The 15,927-nt window shown below is 40.2% G+C and overlaps 1 protein-coding gene and 1 non-coding gene across 7 annotated transcripts in view; both read right to left on the reverse strand.

Annotated features, from left to right (window-relative positions):
* APP (amyloid beta precursor protein) overlaps positions 1–15,927 on the reverse strand; it is a 257,769-nt gene that overhangs the window by 40,518 nt on the left and 201,324 nt on the right. The window lies entirely within an intron of this gene.
* On the reverse strand, positions 9,132–9,238 carry LOC116279183 (U6 spliceosomal RNA). The gene has a single exon (XR_004188572.1). It is a non-coding gene; the product is annotated as a U6 spliceosomal RNA (small nuclear RNA).

A 15,927-nucleotide genomic window follows, 5' to 3' on the forward strand; every position in this document is an offset into this window, starting at 1 on the left:
CCCAGTCCCAGCACTGGACCTCATCCAAGCCCCCAATGCTTTTCTGTCAGAAATTCACATGGTAGTCTATTGATTTCCTTTCTCAAAAAAAGCTGCTTAAAAATGTTATTTTCATCTCAGCCGAGTGACCCTTTTCTCTCCTCCACTCTGCTCTGGAAAAGTCTCAACTTAGAAATTAAAAACAAAAACAAAAACCAGAATCTCAAATTATGATACACTATAAAAAGAGTTAGCAACTTCCTCTGAGACTTCTGCTCTTTCCCCCTTTTACATAATCAGATTAAAAAAAAAACTACCTTTCTCTGAATATAAAGTATTAAAAGATGATCATCTTCTATAATGTAATTAATTCACCTCAAAATTTAGAGCCTTCTACACTAATTACCACAGGGCTCCAATAGCCTTTTTTTTTTAGTGTGAGGTACACAGTCTTAATTCAAAATATACTTTAAGCTTCAACAACAAATTAAAAAATGATTCACAGGATGGTGCATTTATACATGTCTTTTCATCTTCCAAGTGCAGTAAACATTAATTAACCCTGGTTAATTAAAACAACCATGGTTTACAAATTTACTCATTAATCTGCTTCAAGCAGATGCAAAGCATTTAAAGCCTTTCACAATTTGAACCAATTAAACATGGAAATTATTTTTTTGTAAAGGAAGAGGTCATAAATTCAAGGCATGCAGTCTTTTGACTTAAATTTGATAGCATCTTAGAAAGAAACTTGGACAATTTTTTGGATCTGTAGAAGTTAAGGCAAATTAAAAATAAAACTGATGTGGGTTGAATTGTGTCCCCTCCCCACAAAATATACTGAAGTCCTAACCCCTGGTACCTGCGAATATGACGTTATTTGGAAATAGGGTATTTACAGATGCAATCAAGTAAAGATGAGATCATGCTAGAATAAAGACAGTATGGAGTGGGGTGGACACTACTAGAGTGAGGCGGGCTCTTGACCACACTGGAGAGAGACGATGCGGAGAACACTACGTGAGGACAGGGGCAGAGGCTGGAGCGGTGCACCTGTAAGTCAAAGGAACGTCAGGGATTGCTGGCAACAGCAGAAGCAAGAAAACGGAAGGAAACAGATACACCCCTGGGGCCTTCGCAGGGAGCCTGGCCCGTGGACACCTTCATTTCAGGCTTCTAGCCTCCAGAATGGTGAGAGAAGAAATTTCTGTTGTCTCAGGCCGCCCAGTTGATGGTCATTTGTTATGGCAGTCCCAGGAAACTCCTGGACTACCCATATAAGCAAGTATTACCTGTTTGTTAGTAAGATAACCATTTCTAGCCATTAACAAACATACTGGGGTAGAATGTGGATTCTTAGTGAGCCCTCTGTTCAGGGCCGGGATAGACAGACTGGAGAGAAGAAAAAAGAGTTCTATAATCTAATGGCCTAATTTAGCCCCATCAGTGCGGAGATGTTGCCCCTCTGACGCCAGCAGGAGCTCCAGCGGAGACGAAAAGCGTCTCTGCTTCACCTCTCAGCTCCCCGCTTCCCTTCTACAGGGAACACCGTCCATGCCCTCTTCTTGCCCATCACCAGCCGCAGGTCTTAACCACGGGGATTCCGGGTACCAGGGAGGGCACCAGCTCAGCAAGGCAGGGGCACGGCCTCAGTTCCGAACACCCTGTAAACACAGACGTTCCGCCACGTCCTCCCTGAGAAGCCAGCGGCTCAGCCGTCCCTGGCAGCACGATACGTGGCAAACTTGGTCAAAGAATTTACCAGAGGTTAAGTATAAAAATCGAAAGGAGTTTATCAGGGTGCGCTGTCATAGACAGCAGTGGGCCACACAGGCGAGGGGTGCCTGCGTGAGCGCCAAGGGCCGGTTATTGGGGTCTTTATAAGGTAGGGTCTCAAGGTGCCTGATCGGCTTGTGTGCAAGTGTCTGCTTTGCTGTAGGTGAGGTAAGAGGTTTAGGGTCCGTGAAGGGCGGTGGGGTCTGGCTCTGCTAAGGTGGGCTGAAACAAGCCAGCCCGAGCTGTTGTGAGATTAGGCATTACCTGGGGCTATTCATTTGTTGGGGGAAACACGCCCAGTAAAGAATGTACTTTGTCTGTTGAGGGATCACAGGCAGATCTGAGAGCCCAGAAATGGGGTCGTTGGACTTTGAAGGATGTCAGTGGGCCCAGCTGAACTGAGCGACGGACACTGGGGCAGCTGGAGTCATCCGTAACATTCACCATATCAATTTTAACTTGAGTTCACGCTCCACAAACTGGATCTTAACTCAAAAATTCTCCAGGAGCCTAAAATTCTTCTTTTTATTCTTGTATGAAAGATGGATGATTAGAACGGAATACTTAATAGAATGAATGTTTAATACAACTTCTAGGTTATTGGCTCAAGATATGAGAAGACATGGCTCCAATACCTGCTTACTGGTTTATCCTGCTAAACTATGTTATATTATCTGGTCTGTCCTTATGCTTTAACACTGGGAATGCTTGGCTTTAGTCCCTCAGAGACAAAGAGAAGACTGTGGAGAAATCAATAAGAGAACAGCATTTAAGAATCCATCAGACCTCTCTAATGTCAAGTGCATGCTTTCTATATACCAAAGAGGGCTTACATTTGGAAATTCATCGATAGAGTGGAAGATGGCGGATGTGAAAACTGGTTTCAATGACTTCAGGTAGAGAAGCAGGAAAAGTGTCTTGCATGGCCTCCCTTGAGTTTTTGAGGATGAAAGAACCCAAGCGCACTGAACAGATGATGGTTGAGAAACATGGAAGATAGGATACGCTGGCTCTGTCCCAAAGCAGAATGTAGCCAACTGTTACGGATTGAACTGTTTCCCTCCAAACTCATATGTTAAAGTCCTAACCCCCAATATGATTGCATTTGGAGATGGGGAGCTTTAAGGAGGTAATTAAGGTCCAATGAGGTCACAGGGTGGGGATCTATTTCAACAAGACTGGAAGAGAAAGGGCCCCCGGAGATCTCTCACTCGCCCACAGAGAAAAGGCCATGCGAGGACCAGCAAAAAGGCAGCTGTCTACACGCCAAGGAGAGAGGCCTTGGGAGAAGTCAAACTTGCAGAGACGTGATCTTGGACTTCCAGCCTCCAAAACTGTGAGAAAAAAATTTCTGTTGCTTAAGCCCACAATCTCCGGTGTTTTATTGCGGTAGCCCGCGTAGACCAGAACACCCACCGAGTCAAACCCAGATAAAAGGAAGATCAAAGGGCAGAACAGCTTTGTCTGAGGGATTTTGCTTTCTTCGTCTTCTTGACTGTTTGTTTGTTTTGGAAAAGGTGATAGCTGAAGATCAGAAAAGGCATGTAAATTACCAGTGGGTCACCAGGGGCCTGCAGTGAACTTCGTGTCCTGCCTGCCCCTTTCATAAAAATGGTAAGGAAGTGAGCCCCTTTCATTATGACTCAGTTGAAGGGTGGAAAGGATATGTGACCTTTGGTGCTTTTGATTTTCTTTCCTTGTGATGGCCACTTGCCAAGAGAGTTCTCAAGTGCTCTCCTTTGCTCCCTGCCTTCACCCTGGGCAGAGGGAAAAATCCGAATGACAATTTCCTCATGTGTCTGGGGCATGTCCAGTTAGTAGTCTGTTCACTTTGGGGATCAAGAACAAAAACAAAAAAAAACAGGAGACGGTGTAGGATTTCTATGCCACGTTCCCACAGGAGAGACTTTGAGAAACGAATATAATTTGCATTCCTGTATGATCCCGAAATATACTCACTCCTGCTTATCAGAGAGAGCTGCTCCCAGGTCTGGCACCTGCAGTTGGTAGCCAGCATGCCCTGTCTTGGTAATTTTTCTGCCAATTCTCCAAGAAGACACACACTTCCTGAGCTAATGTTAGGCTCCCTGACAGTCCTCCAAGATCAAGCTTTTACCGTGTGTCATTCCCCATGTTGTCAAGTCCAGGTGTATTTTGTCAATTTTGCCCTTCATCTCATTAAAATAATATCACTTTAGATTTGAAGAGAGCTTAAATGAGTAATTTCTTTAATTAAAATGTCAGTATCAGTATTAGAAAGTGAAGATTAAAGAGGGAAGAAAAGATTCTGGCAGGCAGAGTAGTGGATGCACAATTTCTGAAAGAGAAAATAAAAACGCTAAGGGGGAAAACGTTAGGAAAGACAGCCCTTTTCTGACTGAAGCCAGCCCTACACCTGGACTGCTCATTCCTTTTAGATACAGTTAATCAAAGTTAATAAGCAGTTTATGAAATCCCTTTTCATAATAAGAAGTCTTAACTTGGATAAATAAAATTAGCCATCAACGCAGTCACATCTAAACAAATTCTCAATGAATTTGAACTTGAAGGTTAATAACACTTCACTTTAATATATTATACAATCACAGCTTTGGAAATAAGCACCAGAAATCCACAGGGCTAATTTACCAGGGCATGTTAGTTTTCAAAGACAACAACTGCTATTCTTCTATGTTCAAGATCAGCATAGATATAATCTAAGTGGGTAAGAATCCTTGTATTTTTGCTATTTCATATAAGCAGGAGTTTTTAAACTTTTGACTATTTAAGAATCACATGGGGAGGCCAGGAAAATGAAGATTTCTACAAATCAGTGGTGGAGTCCAGGAATCTGCCTTTTTAACAAGAATGCCTCCAAATTATTGGGCTTCCCTTGGCCCCAAGAGCACATTAAGAATCAACGGCTTCCAGAAGAACAATTTCCACAGGAAGGGCGTTGGACGAGCTCTCAGGTGCCTTTCACATCCAAGGACGTACAATAACCAAACTGAAGACAGCAAATACCAGAGACTGTTCTCTGTCCATGGCTGATGCATAAAGGCACAGAAATCACGCAGAGCAGTGAGGAAGGTTCAGGCTGAGGGATGAGCTCATCACACTAGCTTGTCCTCTTAGTGGGTTCCAAGGACCTCTGGTCCAGATTAACAAGGCCGTACAGGAAAACTAGAGCAGCCAGACCCAGACTCCCACAGAGGGCTCCCAGGTCTGCTCTACTATGCCCTCTCTGTTTGTTTGTTTTAAAGAAAAAGGGTTTCATTTTTTCACATCCAAGTATCTGAAGACCTGCTTTGATCTCTGAAGGGCTTTGGCAAGACATGGTGAACCCCTTGGGCCTTGACCGCTTTTATTGCACATTTAGTCTCTGATTTTGATCAAACCACTTAATCACCCCGAACCCTTAATCTGAAAACGGAGAGGCTTGATTGCACATTGCTGCTCCCTTGAAGAAGTGTGGGCAGGAGCATGGGTGCAGGTGCACACTGAAAGTGGGGAGACACCCTTCTCTTTATTTCACATCAAAGAGATCTAGAAAGCAAGCAAGACCTCTCGCATATATTCACACAATGTTTGACTTACAAACGGACATGTGTTAATCAATAGACAGGATATTTAGGTCTTTTTTTTTCCCCTAGATAATTTTGTTTTAGTAATAACTCTGCAGACAGTCTCACCTTGACTTCTCCTCTTATACCCAAAAGAGATACATCAGGTATAAGAAAGTTTCTCCCTCAAGATGGAGAGAAGGCGCTCAGTGTTGAGCAATTGGTTTCCTGCCAAAAGGAAGGTGAGAGAAATAAAGCAGACTTAGCCCGTAAACTTGAAATACATCATGGCAGGGCCTGAGTACCGGACTAAAAAGGCACTTCCCCCGCACCCCACCTACTCCTCCTTTTCTTGTAACAGCTTCTTTCTGCTGTTTTACTCATGATAAGTGACACTGCCAACAGCAGTTTGGAAACTGTTCAGACTGACTCTTAGCAGGAAAGGGAGGGATTATTTCTGTAATTATTGTGATTACCCTCAAAACACTTAAATTGGGTTGGTTTGCTCCAAGTGTTCATTCTTGGTATTAAAAAAAATATTTTTGTTGTTGCCAAGTCCTTGTTTTGACAGACGACAACTATCCTAAAAAACAGGAAGGGAGGGCAGCAACAGTGCATTAGGAAGGAGTTTTGTTTTGTTTTTTGTTTTTAACAGAATTACGTAGAAATTGAGAGCTCTAGGGTTATCACAGACTCTAAAACCTTGGAAGAAGAAACCAGAGATGGTCTAACACTTCCACTGATCACTTAGACTGAGGGCTTAAACCATTTCCACCTGAAGTTCCTTGGAACGTTCCGTTTCCAGCCAACGTCACATGTAATTTCCCTGTAATTTTAGGGGCACTGAACCTCAAATTGAGAGAAAAAGAAACTGAAGACTCTGAGAAGACGAAGCCAAGTCTGCTGCCTGTCATTTGTCCTTTCTTTGTAGTGATATTAAAAGTAGTGATGCTTATCAAAAGATATAAATGGTACTGAGGGGAATCAAGTCACAGGGGAGGTGCCCCTCCCCTCTCCACAGGCGGGCCAGGGTATCTGGGGGAATATGGTGTCAAATTAGAAAGGGCTGTGCATTTAATGTATTTGGTAGTCAAGTAGTCCCTTAAGGTTACACCTTTCTACTGCTTTTGAGTTTCCTTTTCACTTACCCATGTTATGACAGGGTATGATAGATTTTCAAAATTACCAGTTTGACAGTTTGAGAAATTAGCTTTTGATTGGTACTATTTAATTATGCATGAGAATCGTGCGTCTTTTTACCTGAACTATTCTGCAATTACATATCTTCTTCTGTAGAGCAACGCTGTTGTATTTTACAAATTAATCAAACACATTATTAATCAAATGGTTAAGGTTTTCGCCTTAACCATTTTTTTTGGTGGCATATGGTTTTTACCCTGTGGATGTTGGACAGAAGAGTATGGGTAAATCTAACTGGCTTATTGGCATGCTAGAATCGAGCCTCACCTATTTCTTTACTTTTTGGAAGTTGAATACATTCTAAATCAGTCATTCTCAAAGTTTCGCACGCATAAGAGTCACTTGGGCAGCTTGTTAAAAGTTAGATCACTGATCTCTCAACCCAACATTGCTGATTCAGGAGGTCAGGGGTGGGGCCAGAGAATGTGAATTTCTAGCAAGTTTCCAGGGGACACTGAGCTGCAGGTCCAAGAACCATAGTTCTTCTAACTGAAGAATCTCTTGAAGACAGGTATTGCAATACTTATTTGTACCTAGTAACTTGTTTCAGGAGAAACAAAGGCACAAGAAATTTGATTCACACCCTCCAAGAGCTTATAATTAGTACATGGCCATTAGCTGACCTGTACACATCAAAGCAACAGCAGACACAGGCAGTATATAAACTATATGATCAGAGGACAGTTGCTCCATGTCAGTTACAGATTTAAGGTCAGAGGTGACATGAGAGTTGGGGTTTTGGAAGCTCAATAAAATCTCAGTAGGCGAGACTGGGCAGGGGCTTGCAGGGAGGTGGAACAACACACATACAGGTACCCAGGGCTGTGGACATGAGATCAGCTTCTGGGAAAGCTAGGCTCATGAAGGAGAAGACAGGGAGAAACCATTTGCTTTGGCTGCCCAGGATCATTCTGAGGATCAAATGAGTCTTAAAAAAGAAGAAGGAAGAGAAATAAAGCAAAGCCAGTCATCAAAAAGACAACAGAGTGATAATATAAACTTAGAAAAAAATATCCACAAACCCTTTCATTAAATTCTTTTTCTTTCCTCTTCTATTCTCTTTTCTAAATATATCTGAGCGAAAACATATGAACTGTGTCTGCACAGCCATGAAAACGATTCCTTCCCCTGGCTCGGGAGATGACCTAATAATGTGTGCGATTTGAAGGGTTTCAGCCAGCGACATTCACAGGACTGAACTCATAAAGCCTGATCTCTCACAAGTGGGTAAGACTGGCTGAGGATTACTGCCTTGTGTTTTCAGAGGAATTTATGCTTGTCCTGCCCAGAAACACCTCATGGCACTCATGCAGAAGGCACACTTGTCATTTCTTGTGAGTTCACGTAAGACTTCTAAGTAAATGCAGAACACAAATGTAACCAAAAGTCCTGGAACACGTGCAATGTTGCTGACGCTACCGTCCTTAAAAATACCTTCATGCTGTCTTAAGCATTCAAGGGTGCTGAGTCTTTTCCTTAGGAAGAGTCTTATTACTGAGTCATATACGTGAAAAAAAGGACATTTCTTGCACCTGTATTACTTTCAAAGAACAGGTGCTGAAGCTGAATAAATAGCTTCCAGAATCCAGCTGTGTTTAACTTGGCATCAGCAGGGATGCAGAGCAAACACCACTGGATACAGAGGCAGCAGAAGAGAGTTGGCCTTTGGTCTCACTGATCAGATGCACGACCTTGGGCATGTCACAGTTTCTTGGAGCCAGTGAAATGATGGGGCTGAGCCGGCTGAAAACTAGGTTCCCTTCTCCTCTAATTCTCTTCAGTGAGTGATGGCGGAAGTAAGGAATGGCTGCCAGATGATACGGCCTGATGCCAAGAGACACGGCGATCAGCATCCCTCACCTTAATGAGAGCAGCAGCTCTCTCACCTGTTTTTATGCCGAGTCTCCCCAAGCAGATTCTAAGTTATTTGAGTAGGAAAGACTGTGCCCTATACCTGCAAAATACCTGGGGATGAGCACAGAATCTGGAATATGGTGGGCAATGAACAGACACACACTACTGTACAGAAAACAGAGAAACAACAAGGACCTCCTGTATAGCACAGGGAACTATATTCATATCTTGTAATTACCTAAATGGAAAAGAATCTGAAAAAGAATATATATATATATATGCATAACTGAATCACTTTGCTGTACACCTGAAACTAACACAGCACTGTAGATCAACTGTACTCCAATGAAAAAATAATAAACACCTATTGAGGATCCAACATCCTTGGTCAATTCCTGAATGCCCTTGCTATTCACAATGGCAAATGATACGAACGTACATACACATATATACTCTTCTTTTACCGTGATATAATATATATAACATAAACCTTGCTATTTTAACCATTTCAAGTGGGGCATTACGTACATTCACACTGTCATACAACCATTACCATCATCCATCTCTAGAACTTTTTCATCTTCCAAAACTGAAACCGTCTACTCATTACAGACTAACTCCTCATTCCCTTCTCCTCCCAGGCCCTGACCATATCTTGGCAGTCGTAAATAATGCTGCTATGAACACTGGGGTGCATGTATCAATTCAAATGAGTATTCTTGTACCACCATTTTATCTTCAGTCTCTATAAATTTATTACTCTAGACACTTAAGTCAAATAAAAATACGGAACATTTCACAAATTTGCATCTCATACTTGTACAGGAGCCAAATTAACCTTTTCTGTATTGTTCCAATTTTAGTGTATGTGCTGCTGAAGTGAGCACCGTATGTATACACTTTTGAAACCCTCTAAGATGTCCTTCAAATTATTAGAGTGGGGACTAAGAACCAAGATGTTTACCTAGTGATATCTGTTAGTTTTCTTTTTATTTGACAAAAGCTGTTTGATCAGAAAGCTGTAACAATTTAACAATTATAGCTCTTACTGAAGTTTCATATATGAAAACTTCAGAAAACTGCTTTTTGATATCATTTTGCAACCTTATAAATAGCAAGAAGCATATGTTATCTGGTCATAGTCATGAGGTAAAGAAAAAGGTTTTTTTAATTGAAGTATAGTTGATACACAATGTTGTGTTAGTTTCAGGTGTACAGCAAAGTGACTCAGTTATACATATATATATTCTTTTTCATTACAGGATATTACAAAATACTGAATATAGCTCCCTGCACCATACAGTAGGTCCTTGTTGTTTATTTTATACAGAGAAGTGTGAAAAAAAAGTTTTAATGTAATAAAGGTCCCATTATGAATGACTATGCTTTCAGGTCTGGCTAACATACATGATACTTTTCTTATGGTATATGTCACATCAAAAGGGGCATGATTGGCAACTTTCCTTTCTATCAAACATGTTCACTATGATTTGAGCATAAACCGATTTTAATTATTTCAGGCCTCAGTAATCACCAAGAAAATGAAGGCAGGTTTTGACAAGAGTAATTCAGAATTTCAAACAGCAGTTTCCTCTCAACATCTCCTACCTCCTGCCTAGAACCTAGAAGGTGAAATTTGGCTTGCCTCTAGAGTTCCTTAAATAAAAATAGTGTAAAACTCTAACAGGCTTAATCATGTTAATATGATATGTTCCCTTTTGCACTCCCAGCTCTCCGTTCCTCATGCCCCAGGAAGTTCCTTCCTAACTTGGCAAAGCTTCAGAAGCAGCCTGCTGCAGCCTCAGAGCTCCCCTTCACTGAGCCAGCCTCTGGAGGAGAAGGAGCGGCTCATTTGCCAAGGCCAGGCTGGCTCAGGCTCTCGCTTCTGAGAGGCCCGGGGCCTGCAGCTGGCCCTTCTTCCTTCTCTAACATGGCAAGGTCTGCCTGGTCTCCACGGGCCTGAGGGGCAGCTTTATCAAGTTCAGGGTTAAAGAGGAAGCAGAGGAACACGGAGTTCCTCTGTCTGCTCTCAGGGGATGGGCAGACTCTCTAAATACCACCCCGGCCAAAGGCCAAGATATAGAGACGTGCAAGAGGCAATACAAGTAGTCACCGTTTGCTGTTTCAAAGATTTAACTCATGCTTTCATGAGCACATGTAAATAAATATATTTATTAAAGAAGTAAACACATTAAATAGGCTATTTTAAATTCACCACCTTAGGTCAACAGCTCTATCAACAGTAGCTGAAATTAAACAACACCCTAACCTTGGCTTTTGGAGCATGTTTCTCACCCCAAATCCAAAAGACTTTTTCTGAATAGTGCTTTTTTTTTTTTTAAACTGAAATATAGTTAGTTACAGTGTGTTAATTTCCAGTGTACAGCACAATGTCTCATCATGCATATATATACATATATTCATTTTCATATTTTTTTCATTAAAGTTTATTCCAAGATATTGAATATAGTTCCGTGTGCTATACAGAAGAAATTTGTTTTTTATCTATTTTTTGATTAGGTGAATCAACATTCCTTTGGACACATGCCTTGTAATCTGGAATGGGTTAACAGACTGATGTCCTATTTTGGATGAGACATGATAGCCCACTGGCTGGGACTGCCTTTCTAAAGCAGGCTCTACGTGCACATGGCAGGAGAAGTTAACAAAGAGTAATGGAGCTTATTCGATAGGGAGTGCACTGCAAAATTTGCTTCTGACTTGCAGAGCAAGAGGCAAGTGAACCTTCCTTCCCGACTCTTTCTCACGTGCAAACACACTCATCTCTTTCCCAGTTAGACTTTGTGGAAATAGATTTCAAAATTAATCTCAATTTGAACACATCTCTATATTCAGGTGTTAAATATCACTACAATTTTTCCCCCTCTTTTAAAATATGAACCTTGAAGGCAGCTGCTTGTGAAAAACAAAATAACCAGCCCTCATTCAATGTAAAATCATTGGTTGTTCTCCAGACTATACTAAAAAAAAAAAAAAAAAAAAAAAAAAATCAGGACACATCTGCTGTAGAGTTTCCTGCCAGAAGTGGTATAGGAGCCACCGCTGTGGTCTGACTTCACGCCCCAGTCATTTTAGTTAGGATTTCTTTTTCGATTTTGATTCAAATCGCAGGGCCCTGCATAAGAACTGGTGAGTTAAGAAGAAACCTGGAAGCACACTGGGGCCTCACAGGCATCTGCAGAGCTTGGTGTCGGGGGCAATGCCTCCATGCCCCCGGGCCGCCACCCATCAGAGAATGGCATAAAGACAGATCCAAACCACCAGTGTGTCACAGTCATCACGATTTAAGGAAAAGTTCACAAAATTCGGAGTAAAAGGTGACAATGTGCTACATCAATTTTCCTGTTATTTTTGAACCTTGACACTCCTGAATGGGGTCAAAGTGGAATCATCTCATAGTGAATATCTCTTCAAGTAGTGACAGGGCTTTAAAAACTTCATTTAATAAATTACAATAGGAATACTCCTGGAACTGATCTATAGACTCAATGAAATCTCTATTAAAATTCCAATTATCTTTTTTTTTTGCAGATATGAGGAAAAAAGACTTTAAAATTCATATGGAAAAGCAAGGGCCTCTGAATAGGCAAAACAATCTTGAAAAAGAACAAAGGTGGAAGACTCACATTTCCTGATTCCAAAACTTTCTACAGAGCTACAGTAATCAAATGGTGGGAGGCTGTAATAAGGATGGACATACAGATCAAAGGGATAGAATGACAGCAAGAAATAAAACCCGTATCTCCGGTCAACTGACATTTTACAAGGGTTTCAAGACCATTCAAGGCAGAAAGAATAGTTTGTTCAGCAAATGGTGCTGAGATACTGGAAATCCACATGCAAAAGAGTGAAGCTGGATCCTTGCTTCACCTTATATATAAAAATTAACTCAAAATGAATCAAAGATCTAACTGTAAGAGCTAAACTAGAAAACTCTTAGGAAAAAAACATAGATATAAATATTTTGACCTTGGACTGGCAATGGATCTTAGATGTAATACTAAAGCACAACCAACAGTAACCAAAAAAATTGATAAAACAGACTTCACCGAAGTTTTACAACTTTGCATGTTCAGAGGATATCAAGAAAAGTAGAAAGAAAATCTACAGAAAGGGAGATAATATTTTCAAATCATATATTTGATAGTTTAGTATCCAGAATCTATAAAGGACTTTTACAACTCCATAATAAAAAGGCAAACAGCCCAATTCAAATCTAGGCAATGGATTTTAATAGACACCACTTATTTATTCAGACTGAAAACATAATCCAGAGTGAGCCAGTGCAATGGCATGTGGTGAACAATGTGGTTTGTATTTAAGTCATCTAAGGACTAACAATGTCCACCTGGATTGCAAGAAACAAGATCAATGTACCAGCTTGAATTATACATATTAGTGTCTATAATCTGTCTGCTGGAACAGCAGAGATTATGTTTATTTGTTTTAAATTAAACCTTTTGACATTCATTCTTCCTAGGAAGTACATTCTTTTTTAATACTGCTAAAGCATTGGGCTTCCCCTTTAAAATTATGGATTAGAAATACAGAAAAGAAAATAGCTGTTTGCCAGAGGGGAATATTATAAAAATTATTCAGTGAAATTGATGTTGTTTTCCTGAATAATTTCCACGTCAATAATTTCCATATGTCAAGTTACATATGTCAACTTTTAAAGGACCTTATCAATGACTTCCGTAGATCATCTGAATGACACATACATTAGATTTATATATATGTAATTAAACTCCTAAGAAAAAGGTAACTTACATAGCATATTCAAAAAAGGTATAGAGAGCTAAATGTCTACAAAGCACTAAACTAACCACTATGGTTGAGTTAAACACTTAAGGGCTTTTACAGACCAGTTGGGTCTAAGGTATGAACTCACTGGCATTGACGTGTCCTATATTTTGCTATTTTAAGACATTTCAACGTGGCGGTCAAAGCGTCAGAAAACCAGGGTGCTATCATTATAGTATATTTTCCCATTTTGAGGATTAATACACTTATACGTAGGTTCACTTGACAACGTTTTTCATTTTCTCGTTTATAAAATGAGTGGTTCTATTTTGGAAGAGTAACTGTCTTGCTAAGAGAGTGACAAAGATACACACTTAGAGGTAGGCAAATAAACCCTGGTCATACCTGTAATTCAGGTAATAATACTGGAGAAAATGAATAAGGAGCTCTAAGACTATTGTAAAATTAAAGGAAGAACATGATTTTGGAAATTTATGATACAAATACATGTCCTTATTTCCAAATACTTAAATCAGCTGTAAAATATAAAATCTACATATACTTAAGTCATTCTTATGAAAAACAATAAGAACGGAAAAAGTTAACAGTTCTCTCATTTTATTTACTTTTCCATTTTTTTTCTCCCTGATGCCCTTCCTTGACTAACAATTATACACAAGGATACTTAAAATTCTCAGTAGTAATGGATGTTCCATTTTTTTTTTTTTTTGGTCTGGCAAGCGCTACAAATACTCTATTTTAAACCTAGACAACTTTGGATTCATTAAATCCCAAAATCAATAGGTTTATTAGGAACAGAGAATGGAAATACTGTCCTTGAAATAAACATGCTACATTTTCCCTGAAGAGTAGAAGATTTGATCAAGAGGCCACAGTCAAATTGTAATAAATTATAAGCATTCTTTCATTAACTTGAGTTTTTTGATCTCTGGACACATTTTTCAGTCCCACCCCCATTCACTGGATTTGCTCAGCCAGAGACCCTTCCAACATCTGGTTTATAATAATTCATGTTTGGACTAATTTTCTGAATGCTAAAAGAGCTGCTCCCCCAGGGTATGAAACAAGTATGCCTTTCTCATAAATCGGTTATTATAGCATTCTGTGAAACAGCTGTCTCTGAGTTGAGAGTTGCCATTTTTAGCCTTGAGGTAGCTGCAAAATGAAACACTTTGATAAATAACCCCAGTGCTGACAGAAGACTAGAATCCTTTTAGCAGAGATTTAAGAAAGATTACAAAGGGTAAAAAAAAAAAAAAAACCAATCATTTTAAACAGCATATTGCCAAAGCAAAGGTGCGAAGGAACAATAGTAGAGATGAAGGCGTTCTGCCTTTTTGAAGGGTTAGAAGATGAGTAAAACACAATACGGACATTGAAAAAGAGGCATATTTTCCTTAAATTAATGATTCTATCATTTGCTGAATGGAAAAAAATAAAATCCTAAACAGCTATTTAAAATGAATAAGAGGATTTTTTTTCCCACCTCTACAAACAACGCCTTAAGCCTTTCTTTGCAGAAAATTTGTAGGCAAACACTTTTTTTTTTAAAGGAAAACATTAAGTAATAAATGACTGTGCCTAGGAACCTGGACATAATAATAATTCAAACTGAACTGAAAAATCATTACAAAGTAATAAAAGACAAACTTTTATAAAACTAAGAGTAGTTTTGATAATTCTTATTTCTTGGTGGAGCACGTCAAACAAACAGCCTCAGATGCCGGTTGATGGGAGAGTCAAACCAGACAATATATATAATTAGTCAGCTGTCAAGGTATCTGAATTGGGAAGATTAATAAAATAGCAGAGGGGCATGCAAACGATAGAGGACAATAGCGTAACATGTAATTCATTAGGACCTGAGACCTCTGCTTTCTTTTTTATTTTGATACCTTTGCCAACTGCACCCACTTTGTTAGCTTGATCAATTACAGCTTTGGAGAATGCTGTGACTGAGGAAAGAGATCTGTTTTGTGCAACGCTACGCTAGGTGCTGAGGAGGGTGCTCAGGGTGGGTCTTCAGGGTTTTGGAGGAGTCCACCTGATCAACCTAACCTAAGGAGCATCTACCTTGTAGCCTGGGGATTCGCTTCAACCTAGTCTATGCTCACTGACACCTACAGAGTACCAGGTCCTCCGTTGGATCGAAGATACAAGCATGACCATGACATGTTTTGGAAAAGCTCACAGGGAAGGGGGTGGTGGTGGATCTGTAAACAAACAATGAATACAAAGCAAAGTACAGTACTAGAGGTGGATACGTGGTGCTTTAGACACTGAGGTTCGGTAGAAGAAAATTCTGCCTGGGAGAGAACAGGTAGCAGAGAGAGCATGAATTTTGGACTCGTGCAGACCCTGGCTCCAATTCCACTTTCATCACTTTACTGTCTGTTAAGGGCAAGTTAGTGACCTCTCTCTAAGGTTCAGTTTCTTCAGCTGTAAGTTGGGGGCGCTGTTGCTGAATTCATCGTCACTAGATCATATGCTGCATTTGTGTGAATTACAAGAAAGCCCCACTAGGCTCTAGTCAGTCACACTTCACTGTTCTTAACAAATTTGATGCCAATTCTCACATTCACCCTTTTCTTTCTGGTGTGGCTAGGTTCTTAATTGTTTTTATCCATAACAGAGAATTCTACCCTCGTGGGAGCATAAATCAACGGAAGCAAGCAGACCTGTGTCATGAAAGATCCCGGCAGTTCCTTGGGACTAGTGAAAACCATTCCTCTCCTGAACAACAATTACCCTTATTTAACAAAATTATTGTATTTCTCTCCAGATGTTTACT

The sequence above is a fragment of the Vicugna pacos genome, chromosome 1 (genome assembly GCF_048564905.1).
Source record: "Vicugna pacos chromosome 1, VicPac4, whole genome shotgun sequence".
Taxonomy (NCBI): Eukaryota; Metazoa; Chordata; class Mammalia; order Artiodactyla; family Camelidae; genus Vicugna; species Vicugna pacos.